The following is an 11263-nucleotide window of genomic DNA, read 5'->3' as shown; positions in this document are numbered from 1 at the left end:
TCAGAACAGAAGAGTTGTTCTTACCACTGCTCTCAAGTTTGTCAGTGCTCCTGGATACTGGCTTTTAGCCCCATGCAAGAGCAAAGACAAGAAGGGTCCCATCTTTGGTTGCTCCTCGGATCCTGTATTTTGATGGCTAGAGGGAGGGTCCTCTTGGGCCAGGAATGTGTGCAGAAGTGGAGGTCTATTCTGTGCTCTCAGGAATGAACATACTTCTGAGAGTCCTCTCTTCCCAAGGGATCCTGGTACAAAAATATGTGGGAGCAGGTCATCTGAGGGCAAAGGCAAAAATTAGAATGATCCTGTCCCATTCTGCTCCTACATTCTCGTATCCAGAGGGGTCCAGGCAGGTTCTTCTTGTGCCAGGAAGGAGAGCAGAAGTTGGGGTCTCTCCTGTGCTCTCAAGATTGTCCACACTTCTGAGAGTCACATTGTCTCTCATGGCATCTGCGTAGTGAGAGCTTTGGTACCTGGCAGCTCTGGACACAGATGAAAACCAGAATTTTCCTGTTACAGATGGCTCCTGTTTTCCTATGTCTTCAGGTCTCCAGGAGTGTCCCTCAGAGGAGAAGTCGTTGTCTTACCTCTGCTTTCAAATGTGTCAGTGTCCATGGAGCCTGACTTTCAGCTCTGACCATTGGCAAAGGACAGAAGGATCCTGTCCCTGACTGCTCCTAGGTTCCTGTGACCAGAAGGCCCCAGGCTGGTCCCTCTTGGGCCAGGGACGTGAGCAGAAGCTGTTCCCTCCCTTGTCTTCTCAGGACTGTCAACACTTTGAGAGTCCCACTGTCTCTGCAGGAAATCTGGGTACAGAGATTTGTGGGCCTGGGTCAGCTCTGGATGCAGGCAAAGACCTTAAGCCTCCAGTCACAGAATTCTCTTAGGTTCATTAGTGCAGAGGCCTTCAGGCAGGTTCTGCTTGGGGAAGAGATGTGAGCAGAAGTGGAGGCCTCCCCTGTGCTCTCAGGATTCTCAGCACTTCTGAGAATCCTGCTCTATACCTCACAGTATCTGAGTAAAGAAAGCTGTTGGATGTGGTCAGCTGAGGTAGCAGGATCAAACTGCAAGGATCCTCTCCAAGTCTGTTCCTAGGTTCCAGTGTCCAGAGGCCGCCAAATGGCCTCAAGTTGGGCCAGAAAAGTGAGCCAAGAGAGGCCTCACCTGTTCTCTCAGGATTATTAGCTCTTCTAAAACTCATACTCTCTACCATGGTGATCTTTTGACTCATGGGTCAGTAGAGAACTGTTGGACTGGGTTTGCTCCAGGCAACAGGCAGTAACCAGATGCATACTGACCCCAACAGCTCCTCATTTATTATATCTTGAGGGCTCCAGAAGGGTCCTTCTGAGCAGAAATTGTGGTCTTATCTCTGTTCTCTGGACAGTGAGTGCTCCTGGGTAGTGGCTTTCAGCTCCATGTACAGGTAAAGTCCAGAAGGGTCTTGTCCCTGACTGCTCCTAGGATCATGTGTCCAGAAGGCTCCAGACAGGTCCCTCTTGTAGCAAGAATGTGAGCCAAAGTGCTGATCTCCACTGTGCTCTCAGGATTGAACGCATTTCTGACAGTCCAGCCCTCGCCCCAGGGGATCTCGGTGCTGAGAGCTTTGGGCCTGTGCTACCACTGGTCATAGTCGGAAACCAGAAGGATCCTGTCAAGTCTGCTTTCAGGTTCCTGTGGCCAGAGGCCTCCTGGAGGTTTCCTCTTGGGCCAGGAATGTGAGCAGTAGTGGTCGTCTCCCTAGAGCTCTGAGGATTGTCCTCACTTCTGAGAGTCAAGCTCTGCAACTCACAGGATCTGGATACAGAAAGCTGTATCACCGGGTCAGCTCCGGGTGCCGGCAGAACCTGCAAGGGACCCATCCCAGTCTGCTCCTAAGTTCCTTTGTGCAGAAGGATCCACAAGGGTTCAACTTTGGCCACAAAGGCGAGAGAAGTGGAGGCCTGCCCTCTTCTCTCAGGACTTTCCACACTTCTTTTTTTTTTTTTATGACTTTATAGTTTTTTCCATCTTTATTAAATTGAGAATTTCTTATTTACATTTCAAATGTTATTCCCTTTCCTGGTTTCCATGCCAATATCCCCCTCACCCTTACCCCTCCCATTCTATATAAGTGTTCCACACCCAATCCTCCCCACATTACTGCTATTCCCAGAAGACCCCCGTTCACTGGGTGTCCAGCTTTGGCAGGACCAAGGACTTCCCCTTACACTGGTGCTCTTACTAGGCTATTCATTGCTACCTATGTAGTTGGAGCCCAGGGTCAGTCCATGTACAATCTTGGGTAGTGGCTTAGTCCCTGGAAGCTCTGGCTGGTTGGCATTATTGTACATATGGGGTCTCGAGCCCCTTCAAGCTCTTTCAGTCCTTTCTCTGATTCCTTCAAAGGGGTCCCGTTCTCAGTTCAGTGGTTTGCTGCTGGCATTCACCTATGTATTTGCCGTATTCTGGCTGTGTTTCTCAGGAGAGATCTATATCCGGTTCCTGTCAGCCTGCACTTCTTAGCTTCATCCATCTTATCTAGTTTGGTTGCTGTATATGTATGGGCCATATGTGGGACAAGCTCTGAATGGGTGTTCCTTCTGCCTCTGTTCTAAACTTTGCCTCCCTATCCCCTCCTAAGTGTATTCTTGTTATTCTTGTTATTCTTGCTATTGAAGGCCAGATTTAGCCCATGATTGTCTGATAGGATGCATGGGATTATTTCTATATTTCTGTATCTGTTGAGGTCTGTTTTGTGACCGATTATATGGTCGATTTTGGAGAAAGTACCATGAGGTGGTGAGAAGAAGGTATATCCTTTTGTTTTAGGATAGAATGTTCTACAAATATCTGTTAAGTGCATTTGGTTCATGACTTCTGTTAGTCTGTCTATGTCTATGTTTAATTTCTATTTTCATGATCTGTCCATTGATGAGAGTGGGATGTTGAAATCTCCTACTCTTATTGTGTGAGGTGCAATGTGTGCTTTGAGCTCTAAAGTTTCTTTTATGTATGTAGGTGCCCTTGTATTTGGAGCATAGATATTTAGGATTGAGAGTTTATCTTGGTATATTTTTCCTTTGATGAATATGAAGTGCCCTTCCTTATCTTTTTTGATGACTTTTGGTTGAAAATTGATTTTATTTGATATTAGAATGGCTACTCCAGCTTGCTTAGTCAGACCATTTGCTTGGAAAGTTGTTTTCCAGCCTTTTACTCTGAGGTAGTGTCTGTCTTTGTCCCTCAGGTGTGTTTCCTGTGGGCAGCTGCTGGGTCCTCATTATGTATGCAGTTCGTTTATCTATGTTTTTTACTGGGGAGTTTAGGCAATTGATGTTGAGAGATATTAAGGAATAGTGATTATTGCTTCCTGTTATATTCATATTTGGATATGAGGTTATGTTTGTGTGCTTTTCGTCCCTTGTTTTGTTGCCAAGACGATTAGTTTCTTGCTTCTTCTAGGGTATAGCTTGCCTCCTTATGTTGGGCTTTACCATTTATTATCCTTTGTAGTGCTGTATTTGTAGAAAGATATTGTGTAAATTTGGTTTTGTCATGGAATATCTTGGTTTCTCAATCTATGTTAATTGAGAGTTTTGCAGGATACAGTAACCTGGGCTGGCATTTGTATTCTCTTAGTGTCTGTATGACATCTGTCCAGGATCTTCTGGCTTTCATAGTTTCTGGCGAAAAGTCTGGTGTGATTCTGAGAGGTCTGCCTTTATATGTTACTTGACCTTTTTCCCTTACTGCTTTTAATATTCTTTCTTTATTTTGTGCGTTTGGTGTTTTGACTGTTATGTGACGGGAGGTGTTTCTTTTCTGGTCCAAACTATTTGGAGTTCTGTAGGCTTCTTGTATGCCTATGGGTATCTCTTTTTTTAGGTTAGGGAAGTTTTCTTCTATGATTTTGTTGAAGATATTTACTGGTCCTTTGAGCTGGGAGTCTTCACTCTCTTCTATACCTATTATCCTTAGGTTTGATTTTCTCATTGAGTCCTGGCTTTCCTGTATGTTTTGGACCAGTAGCTTTTTCCGCTTTACATTATCTTTGACAGTTGAGTCAATGATTTCTATGGAATCTTCTGCTCCTGAGAATCTCTCTTCCATCTCTTGTATTCTGTTGGTGAAGCTAGTATCTACGGCTCCTTGTCTCTTCTTTTGGTTTTCTATATCCAGGGTTGTTTCCATGTGTTCTTTCTTGATTGCTTCTATTTCCATTTTTAATTCCTTCAACTGTTTGATTGTGTTTTCCTGGAATTCTTTGAGGCATTTTTGTGACTCCTCTCTATGGGCTTCTACATGTTTATTTATGTTTTCCTGGAATTCTTTCAGGGATTTTTGCTATTCCTCTCTGTAGGCTTCTACTTGTTTATTAATGTTTTCCTGTGTTTTTCTAAGGGAGTTCTTTCTTGAAGTCCTCCAGCATCATGATCGAATATGATTTTGAAACTAGATCTTGCTTTTCTGGTGCGTTTGAATATTCCCTGTTTGCTTCGGTGGGAGAATTGGGCTCCGATGATGCCATGTAGCCTTGGTTTCTGTTGCTTGGGTTCTTGTGCTTGCCTGTCGCCATCAGATTTCTCTAGTGTTCCTTTGTTCTGTTATTTCTGACAGTGGCTAGACTGTCCTATAAGCCTGTGTGTCAGGAGCGCTGTAGACCTATTTTTCTGTTTTCTTTCAGCCAGTTATGGGGACAGAGTGTTCTGCTTTCGGGTGTGTAGTTTTTCCTATCTACAGGTCTTCAGCTGTTCCTGTGGGCCCGTGTCTTGAATTCACCAGGCAGGTTTCTTGGAGCAGGAAGGTTGGTCTTACGTGTGGTCCCGAGGCTCAAGTTTGCTCGTGGGGTGTTGCTTATGAGCTCTCCGCTGCGGCAGCAACCAGGAAGATCTGTGCCCCCTTTCCGGGAGCTTCCGTGCACCAGGGTTACAGATGGCATTTGGTGTTTTCCTCTGGCGTCAGAGATGTGTGCAGAGTGCAGTCTCTTCTGGTTTCCCAGGCGTGTCTGCCTCTCTGAAGGTTTAGCTCTCCCTCCCACAGGATTTGGGTGCAGAGAACTGTTTATCGGGTAGGTCATTTCAGGTTCTGGCGGTGTCTCAGACGCAGCGGTCCTGCTGCTCCTGGGTCCTCCTCTATGGGAACCCAGAGGCCATATACAATTTCCTCTTGGGCCAGGGATGTGGGAAGGGGTGGGCAGTGTTGGTGGTCTCTTCTGCTCTGCAGCCTCAGGAGTGCCCACCACCAGGCAGTGAGGCCTCTCTCCCATGGAGTTTGGGAGCAGAGAGCTGCTGCGGGCCGGGATCCGCGGTTTTGGGACTCCCGGTAAACACCGGAAGTGCCAGGTCCTAGAGGAATTTTGTCACTGTGTGTCCTGAGTTCCCCAGGCAGGTCTCTTGCAGCAGGAAAGTTGGTCTTACCTGTGGTCCCGTGGCTCAAGATTGCTCCTGGGGTGCTGTCTACGAGCTCTCCATGGCGGCAGCCGACTTTCCACACTTCTCAGAGTCATACTATCTACTCCGGAGATCTGAATATAGAGAATTATGGGACCAGATCAGTTCTGGGCACAGTCAGAAAACAGAAGTATTCTGTCCCAGATGGCTCCTGGTTCCCTAAGTCCTGAGCGCTCCAGTAGGGTTTGTCAGAGCAGAAGTGTTGTTCTTACCACTGCTCTCAAGTGTGTCAGTGCTCCTTGATACTGACTTTCGGCTGAGTAAAGAAAGTAAAGAAAGCTGTTGGATGGGATCAGCTGAGGTAGCAGGGTCAAACTGCAAGGATCCTATCCAAGTCTGTTCCTAGGTCCAGTGTCATGAACCCTAAAGGCAGCTTCAACTTGGACCAGACAACTGAGTCACGAGAAAGCCTCCTCTGTTCTCTCAGGATTTTCTGGTCTTCTAAGAGTCATACTCTCTCCCATGGTGATCTTTTGACTCAGGGGTCAATAGAGAAGTGTTGGACCATGTGAGCTCCAAGCACAGGCAGAAACCAGAAGTATCCTGACCAAGACTGCTCCTGGTTTCCTATGACTTGAGGGCTCCAGTCGGGTCCTTCCTATCCGAAATTGTGGTCTGATCTCTGTTCTCTGGTGAGTCAGAGCTCCTGGATTGTGGCTGTCTGCTCCATGCACAGATAAAGAGCGGAAGGATCCTGTTCTGACTGCTCCTAGGATCATGTGTCCAGAAGGCTCCAGACAGGCACCTCTTGGGGGGCAAGGATGTGAGCAGAAGTGTTTGTCTCCACAGTGCTCTCAGGATTAAAAGCATTTGTGACTGTCCAGCTCTCTTCCCATGGGAAACTTGGTGCTGAGCGCTTTGGGCCTGTGTCACCCTGGCCACAGTTGGAAACCAGAAGTATCCTGTCCAAGACTGCTCTAAGGTTCCTGTGTCCAGAGGGCTCCAGGCATATTCTTCTTGGGCCAGGAATGTGCAGTAGTGGTGGTCTCCCCAGAAATCTCAGGATAATCTGTACTTCTTAGCGTCCACCTCTATATGTCATAGGATCTGGATACAGAAAGCTGTAGGATTGGGCCAGCTCAGGGTGCAGACAGAACCTGCAAGGGACCTATCCCAGTCTGCTCCTAAGTTCCTGTGTTCAGAAGGATCCAGATGGGTTTACCTTGGGCCAGGAATGAGAGACAAGAGGAGGCCTCCCCTCTTCTTTCAGGATTTTCTGCACTTGTGAGAGTGCACTATTTTCACAGGTGATCTATGTATAGTAAATTATGGGACCAAATCAGTTCTGGGCTCAGTCACAAACCAGAGTTATCCTGTCCCAGCCGACTCCTGGTTTCCTAAGTTCTGAGGGCTCTATGAGCATTTGTCAGAACTCTCTCCCATGGCGATCTTTTGACTCCGGTTGTACTTACCACTGCTCTCAATTGTGACCTGGATACTGGCTTTCAGCCCCTTGCAAGAGCAAAGACAAGAAGCATCCCATCCTTGGTTGCTCATAGGATCCTGTATTTTGAAGACTAGACAGACGGTCCTCTTGGGACAGGAATGTGTGCAGAAGTGGTTGTCTATTCTGTGCTCTCAGGAATGAACACACTTCTAAGAGTCCTTCTCTCTTCCCAAGGGATCCTGATACAAAAATCTGTGGGACCATGTCATCTCAGGGCACAGGCAGAAATTAGAACGATCCTGTCCCATTCTGCTCCTACATTCTTGTGTCCAGAGTGGTCCAGGAAGGTTCTTCTTGTGCCAGGAAGGCGAGGAGAAGTTGGGGTCTCTCCTGTGCTCTCAAGATTGTCCACACTTCTGAGAGTCACACTGTCTCTCATGGCATCTGGGTAGTGAGAGCTTTGGGAAAAGGGAGCTCTGGATACAGATGAAAACCAGAATTATCCGGTTACAGATGGCTCCTGGTGTCCTATGTCCTGATGTCTCCAGGAGTATCCCTCAGAGGAGAAGTCGTTGTCTTACCTCTGCTTTCAAATGTGTCAGTGTCCCTGGAGCCTGACTTTCAGCTCTGACCTTTGGGAAAACAGAAGGATCCTGTCCCTGTCTGCTCCTAGGTTCCTGTGACCAGAAGGCTCCAGGCTGGTCCCACTTGGGCCAGGAATTTGAGCAGAAGTGGTGGTCTCCCATGTGCACTCGGGCTTGAACATATTTCCAAGAGTCCAGTTCTTTTCCTCACAGGACCAGGGTACAGAGAGCTTGTGGGACCAGGATAGCTCTTGGACCAGATACAAACCAGAAAATTCCTGTTCTACTATTCTCCTAGGTTCATGTTTTGAGAATGTTCCAAACAGGTTCCTTTTGGACCCAGAATGTGAGCAGAATTGGTGGTTTCCCCTGTTCTCTCATGCTTGTGTTTATTTCTCTGAGGACAGCTCTATCCCTCTCGGTATCTAGGGACAGATTGCTTGTGCGTAGGTCAGCTCTAGGCTCAGCCAGAGACCTGATGGATCCTGTCCTACACTGCTCCTAGGTTCCTGGGTCCAGAGGGCTCCAGGCAGGTTCCTCTTGGGCCAGGAATGTGAGTCAAGAGTAGGTATCTCCTGGGCTCTCCTGCTTGTCTGCACTTCTGAGAGTCATGCTCTCCTCACAGGGGATCTATATGCTGAGAACTGTGTGGCACGGTAAGCTCCAGGCACACGCTGAGACCAGAAATATCCTGTTCCATTGGGCTCCTGGTTTTCTATATCTTGAGGGGTACAGGAAGGTCTCTCCTGCAGAAATGGTGGTCTTACCTCTACTCTCAGGTGTGATATTTTTCCTGAATATTGGCTTTCAAGTCCATGCATGGGCAAACAAATCTTGTCCCTGACTGCTCCAGAGGGCTCCAGACGGGTTCCTCTTGAACCAGGAAGCTGAACAGAAGAGGTGGTCTCCCCCGTCCTCTCAGGACTGTCCACACTTAATAGAGGCATGGACTGTCCTTATTGGATTTGGATGTACAGAACAGTACGACCAGATCAGTTTCAGGCATATGCAGAAACAAGAAGGATTTTGTGTCAGCCTTTTCCTGGTTTCCTATGTCCCGATGATCCCCGGAGGGTACCTCAGTAAGAAATTTTCGTTGTACCTGTGCTATGAGGTGTGGCAGCGCTTTTGGCACCCGGCTTTCAGCTCCCTGCTCAGGCAAAGACCAGAAGGATCCTGTCCCTTACTGCTCCTAGAATTATGTGTTCTGAGGGCTCCAGGTGGTTTCCCCTTGGGACAGGATTGTGAGCAAAAGTAGTGGTTTCCACTGAGGATTCAGGATTGTCTGCATTTCTGTGTGTCCAGCTCTATTCCTCATGAGATCTGGGCACAGTATGGTATAATACCTCATCGGCTCTGTGCGAAGATGAAAAGGAGAAGGAACCTGTCCCAGACTGCTCCTAGGTTCCTGTGGCCATAAGACTGTAGTGTGGTTACTTGTGGGCCAGGAATGTGGACAGAAGTGGTGGCTTCCCCTGTGCTCTCAGGACTGAATGCATTTATGAAAGTCCCTCTCTCTCCCCATGGATTTCTTCTGTGAAATCTGTGAAACAAGTTCAGCATTGGCCCCATCTGGAAACCAGAAGAAAACTGTCCAAGTCTCCTCTAAGTTTCGTGTGTCCAGAGCTCTCCATTGGGGTTCCTCTTGGGCTAGTATGTGAGCAGCAGTGTTGGTCTCCTGAGTTCTCAGGATGGTCTGCACTTCTCAGAATCCTGCACTATACTCCACAGATCTGGATACAAATGCAGTAGGACAGGGCCAGCTCAACCTGCAGACATAAGCTGCCAGAAACCATCCCATTCTGCTCCTAGGTGCCTGTGTCCAGAGGACTGCAGGTGGATTCAACTTTGTTCAGAAAGTTGAGCCAAGAGAAGGCCTCTGCTGTTCTCTCTGGATTTTCTGCATGTTTCAGTGTCCCACTCTCTCTTCCCAGCGGATCTGGGTACAGAGAACTGTGGGACTTGGTCAAATCCAGGCAGAGGCAGAAACCACAAGTATTCTGTCCAAGACAGCTCCACGTTTCCTATGTCCTGTGGGCTCCAGGAGGGTCCCTTGGAGCAGATGCAGTGGTCTAACCTCTGCTCTCAATTGTGTCAGCACTACTTGATATTGGCTTTCAGCTCCATGCACGGGCAAAGACACAAATGGTCCTGTCTCTGACTGTCCTAGGTTCCAGTGTCCAAAGTTCCCCATTCAGGTTCCACTTGTGCCAGGAAGGTGACCAGAAGAGGTTTTCTCCCCTGTCCTCTCAGGACTGTCCAGTCTTCTGAGAGTCACAGACTTTCCATAGTGTATCTGGTACAGAGTGCTTTCAGGCCAGATTGATTCAGGGCAGAGGCAGAAACCAGAAGGACCCTGTCCCAGATGGTTTAGTGTTTCTGCTGTTGTGAGATCTCCACACAGGTCCATTGGAGGATACTCCTCTCAGATGTGTCAGGAATACTGGAGACTGCCCTTCAGCTCCTTTCGCATGCAGAGACCTGAGGGATAATGTCCCTGACAGCTCCTAGTTTTCTGTGTCCACAGCCTCCAGACTGGTACTTCTAGGTGAAGGGATGTGAGCAGTAGTGCTGGTCTCCCTTGAGCTCTCAGGATTGTCTGCACTTCTGAGAGTCATGATGTCTTCCCAGGGGATCTGGGCACAGAGAGCTGTGGGATCAGGTCAGTTCTGGGTACAGGGAGGAACCAGATAGATCATGTCCCAGACTGTGGCTGATTTCCTAAGTCCTGCGGGACCCAGGCTGGGACCTCAGAGCAGAAGTCGTAGTCTTACAACTGCTCACATGTGTGTCAGCAATCATGGAGACTGGCTTTAAGCTCTAAATGCAGGTGCAGGCCATCAGGGTCCTGTGTCTGACTGCTCCTAGGTTCCTTTGCCCAGAGTGCTCTACGCAGGTTCCTCTTGGGTCAGGGACGTGAGCAGAAACTGTTTCCTCCCTTGTCCTCTCATTACTGTCAACACTTTGAGAGTCCCACTGTCTCTGCAGGGAATCTGGGTACAGAGATTTGTGGGCCTGGGTCAGCTCTGGATGCAGGCAGAGACCTTTAGCCTCCAGTCACAGAATTCTCTTAGGTTCATTAGTGCAGAGGCCTCCAGGCAGGTTCTGCTTGGGGAAGAGATGTGAGCAGAAGTGGAGGCCTCCCCTGTGCTCTCAGGATTGTCTGCACTTCTGAGAATCCTGCTCTATACCTCACAGTATCTGAGTAAAGAAAGCTGTTGGATGGGGTCAGCTGAGGTAGCAGGATCAAACTGCAAGGATCCTATCCAAGTCTGTTCCTAGGTTCCAGTGTCCAGAGGCCTCAAAGCGGCCTCAAGTTGGGCCAGAAAAGTGAGCCAAGAGAGGACTCACCTGTTCTCTCAGATTTATTTGCTCTTCTAAAACTCATACTCTCTACCATGGTGAACTTTCGACTCATGGGTCAATAGAGAACTGTTGGACTGGGTTAGCTCCAGGCAACAGGCAGTAACCATATGTATACTGACCCCGACAGCTCCTGATTTATTGTGTTTTGAGGGCTCCAGAAGGGTCCTTCTGATCAGAAATTGTGGTCTTATCTCTGCTCTCTGGACAGTGAGTGCTCCTGGGTAGTGGCTTTCAGTTCCATGCACAGGCAAAGTCCAGAAGGGTCTTGTCCCTGACTGCTCCTAGGATCAAGTGTCCAGAAGGCTCCAGACAGGTCCCTCTTGGAGCAATGATGTGAGCAGAAGTGCTGATCTCCACTGTGCTCTCAGGATTGAACGCATTTCTGACAGTCCAGCCCTCACCCCAGGGGATCTTGGTGCTGAGAGCTTTGGGCCTGTGCTATCACTGGTCATAGTCGGTCCAGAAGGATCCTGTCAAGTCTGCTTTCAGGTTCCTGT

General features: G+C 48.3%; 1 long non-coding RNA gene across 1 annotated transcript; it reads right to left on the bottom strand.

Moving 5' to 3' along the window:
• Nucleotides 1–2642: 2642 nt before the first annotated feature.
• On the bottom strand, nucleotides 2643–10703 carry LOC147998149 (uncharacterized). The gene is made up of 2 exons (XR_015646481.1): nucleotides 6842–10703; nucleotides 2643–5503 (listed from the first exon to the last, which is right to left on the bottom strand). It is a non-coding gene; the product is annotated as an uncharacterized LOC147998149 (long non-coding RNA).
• Nucleotides 10704–11263: the final 560 nt, after the last annotated feature.

Source organism: Rattus norvegicus, chromosome X, assembly GCF_021556685.1.
Source record: "Rattus norvegicus strain SHRSP/BbbUtx chromosome X, alternate assembly SHRSP_T2T, whole genome shotgun sequence".
Classification (NCBI taxonomy): domain Eukaryota; kingdom Metazoa; phylum Chordata; class Mammalia; order Rodentia; family Muridae; genus Rattus; species Rattus norvegicus.
The sequence above is the reverse complement of the archived record's forward strand: the minus strand, read 5'-3'. Positions and strand labels throughout refer to the sequence as shown.